The sequence below is a fragment of the Dipodomys ordii genome, unplaced genomic scaffold (assembly GCF_000151885.1).
Source record: "Dipodomys ordii isolate 6190 unplaced genomic scaffold, Dord_2.0 Scaffold84, whole genome shotgun sequence".
NCBI lineage: Eukaryota > Metazoa > Chordata > Mammalia > Rodentia > Heteromyidae > Dipodomys > Dipodomys ordii.
This window is the reverse complement of record NW_012267300.1, coordinates 6,389,475-6,397,726: the sequence shown is the minus strand read 5'-3', so window position 1 is coordinate 6,397,726 and position 8,252 is coordinate 6,389,475. Positions and strand designations below refer to the sequence as shown.

At 47.9% G+C, this 8,252-nt stretch overlaps 1 protein-coding gene across 5 annotated transcripts in view; it reads right to left on the bottom strand.

Moving 5' to 3' along the window:
- Positions 1-6,310, bottom strand: part of Slc7a7 (solute carrier family 7 (amino acid transporter light chain, y+L system), member 7) — a 64,710-nt gene extending 58,400 nt beyond the window's left edge. The window contains exons 1-5 of one of the 5 annotated variants that reach the window (XM_013025434.1): positions 6,234-6,310; positions 4,989-5,079; positions 3,464-3,567; positions 2,998-3,104; positions 1,571-1,635 (exon numbers count right to left, since the gene is read on the bottom strand). The gene's annotated coding sequence lies outside the window, so the exon portion shown is untranslated. Of the gene's footprint in view, positions 1-1,570; positions 1,636-2,997; positions 3,105-3,463; positions 3,591-4,988; positions 5,080-6,233 lie in introns of those variants that run through there. The other 4 variants (XM_013025438.1, XM_013025435.1, XM_013025437.1 and 1 more) reach the window with 4 other exon arrangements.
- Between the last annotated feature and the right edge of the window lie 1,942 nt (positions 6,311-8,252).

The window sequence follows — 8,252 nt, the reverse complement described above, 5'->3', positions numbered from 1 at the left end:
CTCTACCACTTGAGCCACAGCGCCACTTCTGGCTTTTTTCTTTCTGCTTATGTGGTGCTGAGGAATCGAACCCAGGGCCTCATGCATGCAAGTCAAGCACTCTACCACTGAGCCATATTCCCAGCCCTGGAATTTTTTTTAACGTGGAAATAACATTTCACTCAGCTAGCCTAGACAGGCTCAGAATAACAGAAGGAATTGACCACTCTTTGGAAATTGAACCTTACTCTGTCTTTATAGTTTACTTTAAATCTGTTTGGTTGTTTTGTGGTTTTATTTTTTTTCCAACAGAAAACACTGTCTCCATCTGAAATCCTGTCTGTCTTTCTTAGATCCCCTCCTAACCTTCACTAATCATTCTACAAGAGAATAGAGATCTAAATTCCTTAGGGAAGATGATTCTCGTCATTCCATCATTGTAATTTTTTAAAAATTTTTTTAGTGAATTTTATTTTGTTGTAAAGATGCTGTACAGAGGGGTTACAGTTACATAAGTAAGGTAATGAGTACATTTCTCTTTTCTTTTTTTTTTTTTTGCTTGGCCATGGGGCCTGAACTCTGGGCCTAGGCACTGTCCCTGAGCTCTTCAGCTCTACCACTTCAGCTACAGCACCACTTCCAGCTTTTTCTGCTTATGTGATGCTGAGGAATGGAAACCAGGGCCTCATGCATGCAAGGCAAGCACTCTACCACTAAGCCACCTTCCCAGCTCATGAGTACATTTCTTGTCGAACATTGTTACCCACTCCTTCATTTTTTTTCTCCCACTATCCCTCCCCCCACCAATCCCTCCTCCCACCCCCGCAATTCTTAATTTTTTATTTTTTGCCAGACCAGTGCCCGGCTTGTCCTTGAGCTTCTTTTGCTCCAGGCTAGCACTGCCATAGCACCACTTCTGGCTTTTTCTGTGTATATGGTACTGAGGAATTGAACCCAGGGCTTTATACATGCTAGGCAAGCACTCTACCACTAAGTCACATCCCAAGCCATTTCTTAAATGTATTTAAATTAGGTAGTGGAAACAAGGGAAGGGGAAGGGGAAGAGGAAAAATAAAACAGAAAGAGACCCTAACCTGGAGTTAGCCTTACCAGTAACTATGCTTCTCCCAAGACAGCCACATAAACATCTCATATCCATACAGACGTACCCCCACAGGGCTGGGAATGTGGCTTAGTGATAGAGTGTTTGCCTAGCATGCATGATGCCCTAGGTTCAATTCCTCAGTACCACATAATCAAAAAAAGCCAGAAGTGGTGCTGTGACTCAAATGGTAGAATGCTAGCCTTGAGCAAAAGAAGCTCAGGGACAGTGCCCAGGCCCTGAGTTCAAGCCCCAGGACTGCAAAAAAAAAAAAATGTTACTGTTACAGGAGTAACAGTAATAGCATGTGTGCAACACTGGCCCATACCAGACAAATGCAAAGCACTTAAGCATATTATTTCATTGAACCCTCCCAGCAAGCCAGTCCCAGGAGGTAGAAACTAACCATGTGCAAGGTGCATTAAACTAGAGGGAGAGATCCCAAAGCTCACACAACTACGTTATCTCCCCATCTCCCCACCCCCTTACCAGATCTAGTCTCCAGTCCTTAGATAGGAAAGCAAAGCTCTTCGCAGGGGTCCCTAATGAGTTACCTGAGGGAGGACATGATTAGATTAAAAAGAATGCCCTGCAATCCTTCTGTTAAAAGTTTGTTCTTTGCCTTCCTGGTTGCTCTTCCTGGGCCAGCAAGAGAAGTGATTCCAAGTCTGCTTAGCAGGCTGTGATTGCTAGTGAGCCCACTTAGAAAGCAAACAATAGCCCAAACACACTATCACACCTGCCCTTCTAAGACCAAATTAACTGACACCGAGGATTTGTATCCAAATGTGACACAAACATGTACATGAAAGGCACCAGTACTCATATGTGTAATTCTAGTCACTCAGGAGGGTGAGATCTGGAAATTGCAGTTAAAAGCCAGCCCCAGGAAGAAAAGTCCATGAGACTTATCTCCAAAAAGCCAAAAGTGGAACTGTGGCTCAAAAGGTAGAGAGCCAGCCTAGAATGAAAAAGCTAAGAGTGTGCTCTGCCTCAGAGTTCAAGCTCCTGTACCAACACCAAAAAGGAAGGAAGGGAGGGAGGAAGGGAGAAGAGAAGGGGGAAGAAAAGGAACAAAAGAAAGACAAAGGAATAGAAATGGTGAGGGAGTCTAGGAAAGAAGTCTGCAAGGCCAAACACCTGACTTGGTGTTTAAAAGAAAAGAAAAAAGACCTCTGTTGCCAGACACCAGTGCCTGCCTTATAATCCTAACTACTCAAGAGGCTGAGATATGAGGATCAAGGTTCAATATCAGTCTATGCAGGAAAGTCTGAGAGACTCTTATCTCCAATTAACCAGCCAGAAGTGGAGCAAAAAGCCAGAAGTGGAGCTATAGCTCAAGTGGTAGAGCACTAGCCTTGAGGGAAAATAAAAATCTCTCAAAGAATCCTGAGACAAGTCAGGCAAACAGCATGCCCTAGTGGCCTGCCCAGGAAATCCTGGGAGGCCAGTAGGTCATAGAAAGTCCCCCACCCCTCTTTTCTCAACCACCGCCTAGCACTATGGGCAAGAAGGAACCAACTTTGGGAGCTTACATTCCTCTCTGAGACTCTGGAGCAGCCATTCAGCACCCCCCCCCAGCCACCCTCTCTCTTCCCCTCACCCCCCCCACCCCCACAAACAAGCAACATTCCATTCCCACCAGGCCCTCCAGAAGGTTTGACCAACCAAGGTTTTACAGAGGTCTCATGAGTACCTCCACAGACCTCCCAGAATCTTCCCATGTGCCATCATCCTCCCATGAATATAAGAGATTCCAGACCAATCTAATACCCTGTAGAAGAAGATTCAGATTGGGAGACTCAGGGAAGCAAGAAATATAAAGTGCCTGGCAGAGCAACCAGTGGAAGCCCTCATGCCCTGACTCCACCCTCCAATGACAACACCAAACTACAAGTCCTCTGGAACCGGCTCACAGATCTGGGTCTTGACAGTGAGCTGTACGGTGAGAACACACTTTCTCCTTTCCTTCAAGACCCCATGGCTTTGCCTTCCTTGCTCCTACTGATCTGGGCAGCCTCCCCTAACAAAAGAAACAAAACAGACACACACTGGTAATGGCAGGCTTCCCCATCCCTCCATGCTCAGCCGCTTAACCTCTCCCTCCAGTTCTCCTTTTGTTTTTCTATGTTCCTCTTTGGTTAACACCATCCCCTTTAAAAAAAGAAAGTGAAATAAGAAGAGAACTGTTCACTTTTATAGACAGTGCTCCCATTAATAAGGGGCCAAATTTTCTAGACAGAAGGTTCTGCCTAAGGAGGACTGGGACCAGGAAATAAGGCTCTTGAGTCCCTCTTTCAGCCAATTGATTTTTGAGGACTCATTCCATCTTCCTCCTAGGCTTTCCCTCTCACCCATTGTCCCTCCTCTCCCACCTCTTACCTGTCCTGAGACTTGGGGCAAGTGCAGGGAGAAAGCTGTGCACACGCTGGGAACAGCTACTTAGGGGAACTGGAGTATAAGGCTCAGGCTGCAGCAGCTGTTGACTGAGGAGCAGAAAAGGCAGAGGGTGCCGGGACGAAGTGGAAAACAGGAAAACACATGTGTGAGTCTGGCCGGCAGCGGGGAGGGGCCACGGGGACGGGCTGGAGCTAAGACTGCCCGGTCAGACCCAGAAGACCTGACCACCTCTAGCCTGCAGGCATCTTTTGGTTCCTCCCCCTATCAGTCCTTGATCTTTATTATTGCTCTGAGTTAACGAAGCCCTTAAGCTTCGCTTGCAATTTACAATGCCTTACTGAGCCCTCCTGCAACTCTCTGCCTTCCCACTTCCCTTTACTACATCACCTCACCTCCAACATACTTATGCTTAATCCAGTATCTTATCGCATGCTCCCATGGTTAGTTGGCATTGAAACACTTCAGCCCCATCTCAACTTTCCTTGTCATTTCAGCCCCTAAAGCAAGCCAAGGAAGATACTACATACAAGGAAAGAAAGCACAGCCATCCTGTGCCCAGACATCAAGCATGCCCACACACATCTCAGAGCTCCAATTGGTTTAGGGCAATGTGAACACGTGAGTCTAAGTTGCCAGGAAAGAACCAACTAGGCCCTTGGCATCCTGGGCAGATTCATGAGTTGGCACCCCTTCAAACCACTGTTCTTTTAAATATCTTTATATTTACTTAGCAGAGGTGGGGAAATACCAATCTTCTTGGAATAAAACTGTGTAGACCTCTTTTTTAGTACTCAGAATTAAACAAATGATTGTTACATAAATTTATCACATGCAATTGTCTGAGGCATATTTTTGGTTTGGTTTGGTTTGCTTTTGTCTGGGGCTTAACTCAGGTCCTGGGCACTGTACCTTACTTTTTTCCTTAAGGCTAGAACTCTTATCACTTAAGCCACAGCTTTATTTCTGGTTAATTGGAGATAATAGCCTCCTGGGCTTTCCTACTCTGGTTGGCTTCAAACCTCTATCCTCTGCTCTTAAGTCTCCTTAGGCATGAGCCACAGGCACCTGGATCCTGAGTAGTCATACTAAGCCACAGAAAATGTAGACAATATCAGGCATCTAGTCCTTGCTTAGATTTTCAGAACTCCATCCTTTAGGGGATTGTCCACTTGATAGTCTTCAAGCTACACTCTGCACTTGTCCCTGGGAGCAAATCACTCCAAAGGCAGGTGTCTGATAAGAAGTAGTTAAGGATTCTGTGGCAGTGCACAGAAGCCAAGTTACACTTCACTAAGAGACAAACACCTATCAGAGCTTACTGTCACCAATATATAAATTATTCCAAGGATAATCTGGTGCTCTTTTAGATTTTCCCAGCAGTCCCATCCCTTAATCTGAGTCCAAGTTGTAAGTAAAGTCCTACGAGGAACACAGTACTGTTTTCCCTAGCTGCATTCTGGTCACACTGGCCTTTCTGCAAAGTCCCATGTCAGAGCTTTTCCAGTACCTGTTTGCCTTTTCTCCCTGCCGCCGCCTGGAACATTCTTCCCTCTGACATTTTTCATTCCTGGTATTATTTGTCCGCAGTCACCTGCCCTCTAGAAAACAAGCATCACAAGAGCTTTGGTCACCAGTGTTTCCTCCAGTATGGGGTTCATATAAACTGTCAACAAATGTCTATAAATGAATAAGAGGGCTGTGGATATTGCTGTAGGGTGGAGTTGCAAACATGTGCAAGGTTCTGAGTTCAATTCCTCACTACCACCAAAAGAAAAGTTTCCTGGATGTACAGATGAGTGAATGAATGTATGGACCATGTCTTCCTCCTTAACGATTTCCCAGCTGGTTGTGCTCCTGAATGAGTCCTTGAATTTGCCACCTGGTGTGACTGACTACTCCTCTGACTTCTCTGAGCAAGGAGAATTTCCAAGTACTTATTTTAATAATACTGTCATGAGTTTACAGTGGGAGACCGAAAATGGCTTGAAACCAACTTTTGTTTCACTAGTGAAAAGAAAACAAAGAGGCCTTCATCTAGTTTTTTTCCTCAAATCCAGGAAGTTTTTATCTGCTCTAGCTCACACACTCAGGCTCAGGTGCCAGTCTACGTGTGCGTGGGCATGGAGGTGGCAAAGCCAGTTGCCACAACAGGGTGAAAGGGCAGAGAAGACAAGGGGACCGAACCTTCTGTGGTCCCCAAACCTGACTGAGTCCTAGAACAGCAAAACTTGTGACCCCCCCTGAGCAGAAATTCTTCCAGGACCTCACACGCGACACGCTCCCGCAGGCAGAATTCAGAACTGGCCACGGGCGACCCTCGCCCCTTCCCCTCCCCCGCAGCCAGCAGCGCTCACCTTTGCCCCTTTCTCTCTCCCAAGCGCGCTGCCCAGCCACCCTCATTTTCTGGGGCCCCTACAGTCTCCCTTCAGTTCCCTTTCTCTCACGCTCCCTACCCCCCAGTTCTGTGTCTGCAGCCCTACGATCTCTCCTTCTGCAGACCCGACCCAGCCACCCTGGCCCTCAGCGCCCCTCGTTTGGGGGCGCTGATTCGGGGTCTTTCCCGGAGGACCGAGAGCCGGCCCATCGGAGGTCTTTGCCGTCCCCTACACCTGGCCGACAGCTCTTGCCCTTCCTCGGCTCTAGGAAACGCTAGAAGAGGGACTCAAGATGCATATAGAGGACGGGAGCAGGGGTCTGAGCACCGAGACCCCCAGCCCTGGGTTCTTCCCGGCACAGCAACAGCGCCCGATACCCTTAGAGACGCGTCCTCCGCCCCGGAGCGCTCGCGTCCTCTTCCCTCCCTCCCAATCCAGCTCGAGCTGAGGCTACGGGGTCCGGGCCAAAGCCCCAAACCCTTGCGGCCCCCGCCTCCAGCCCGGGGACGCACGGCTGGAATGCTGAAGGGACGGGGGACTCGGAATGCCCCCAGGGGCGGTGGGGAGAGGGGGCGGCGCCTGCCCGGCGCCGGGGGAGGGGTCTCCCGGAAAGCGGGCTCTGCCATCGCCGTTCTCAGCTCCCCGCCCCCTCGGGGGAGCTGTTGCATCAGCTTTGAGATTCCCAAATAGAGCAGTGGTCTCCGACGCGAGGGCAAGGTACCGGCAGCACACCTGCCGCCAGGAGGCAGCACTCAACCAAAAAATTCTGTGCCAGTGTGACCGGGAGGCTGGAATCCCTCAGTCCCTGCTCAGTCTCAAGTCTCCCTCCCACAGGATGCCCCTTCATTTGAAGAGCTTTAACAGCATGGACCTAGAGGGTAAGAAAGGGAGTGGCTGAGCTAGCTCTTGAAAAAGGGATCTGGGCTACACACACGCACACACTAGCAGGGCGCTGGTGGCTCACACCTGTCATCCTAGGTACTCAGGAGGTCGAGATACAAACGATCAGGTTCCAAGCCGGGTCTGGCAGAAAAATTTGCTAGATTCTATCTCCAAAATCAGAATAAAAAAGCAGAGCTGGAAGCATGGCTCTGATGGTACAGTACCAACCTAATCAACTGGAGAGGCCTTAAGTTCAAACCTCAATCCTGCAAAAAAAAAAAAAAGGAGGGAAGGGGGGGCGGGGGGAAATGAGAGTGAGAAACAGAGAAAGAGAAGGAGAGACAGAGAAAGTAGAACTGTGGCTCAAGTGGTAGAGCACTAGCCTTAAGCAAAGAAGTTCAGGGACAGGAGCCAGGCCCTGACTTCAAGAACTAGGACAGCAGTCAGGCCCTGAGTTCAAGGTCTAGGACAGCAGCCAGGCCCTGAGTTCAAGGACTACCAAAAAGAAAGGGGGGAGGGTTGAAGGGTGGGGAATGTAGCTCAGTAAGCAAGCATTTAGTGTGCTTAAAGACCTGATGTTCCATCCCCACATGTGGTGGAGTGTACTTAAATTGACAGCCAAAATATGGCTTGTAAGTATCATTTCTGCAAATCTACCTTTGGCTTCTGTACGTGTGTGTGTAGTACAGAGCTTGAACTCAGGGTCTGTGTGTGTGTGTAGTACAGAGCTTGAACTCAGGGTCTCTGCTCTTGTTCATTTTTGCTCATGGCTAGCACTGTACCACTTAAACCATGCTTCCAGCCCAGCTCTTTGCTGGTTAACTGGAGATGGAGTCTCAAGGTATTCTCTGCTCAAGTTGGCAGAACTTGGATCCTCCAGGTCTCCATCCACTGTGTAGCTAGGGTTATAGCGTCAGCACTTGGCTACCTTTGGCATTTTTTTTTACGATTTTTTAAATTGTTATTATAAACCTTGGGCATTTTTTAAAGCCAACATTGAAGTCTAGAAAGATCTACCTGCCTTCAAGACCAATCAAGTGGAAAGTCACACAGCTCAAGGGTCTCCAGGCAAGAAGGAAGAGTACAGCCCAAGATCATAATTGATTCATCTTGAAGCCAAGTCATTTAACAAAACTTGAGCTGGTAGTAATTTAACAGAAACTTGACAGCTCTTGAAAAGAAGAAGCATGTATTACAATAAAACATGTAAGTAATAAGAAAATAGTATGCAAAGCAAGACAGATGCTGGTGGCTCACATCTATAATCCTAGCTATTCAGGAGGCTGAGATCTGAGGATCGTAGTTCAAAGCCAGCCCAGGCAGGAAAGTCCATGAGACTCTTATCTCCAATAAACAACTAGAAAAACAGAAGTGGCACTGTGGCTCAAGTGGTAGAGCGCTTGCCTTGAGCTGAAGAGTGCAGGGACAGTGCCCAAGCCCAGAGTTCAAGCCCCACTACCAAAAAAAAAAAAAAAAGAAAGCCAGCCCAGTCAGGAAAGTCCATGAGATTCTTT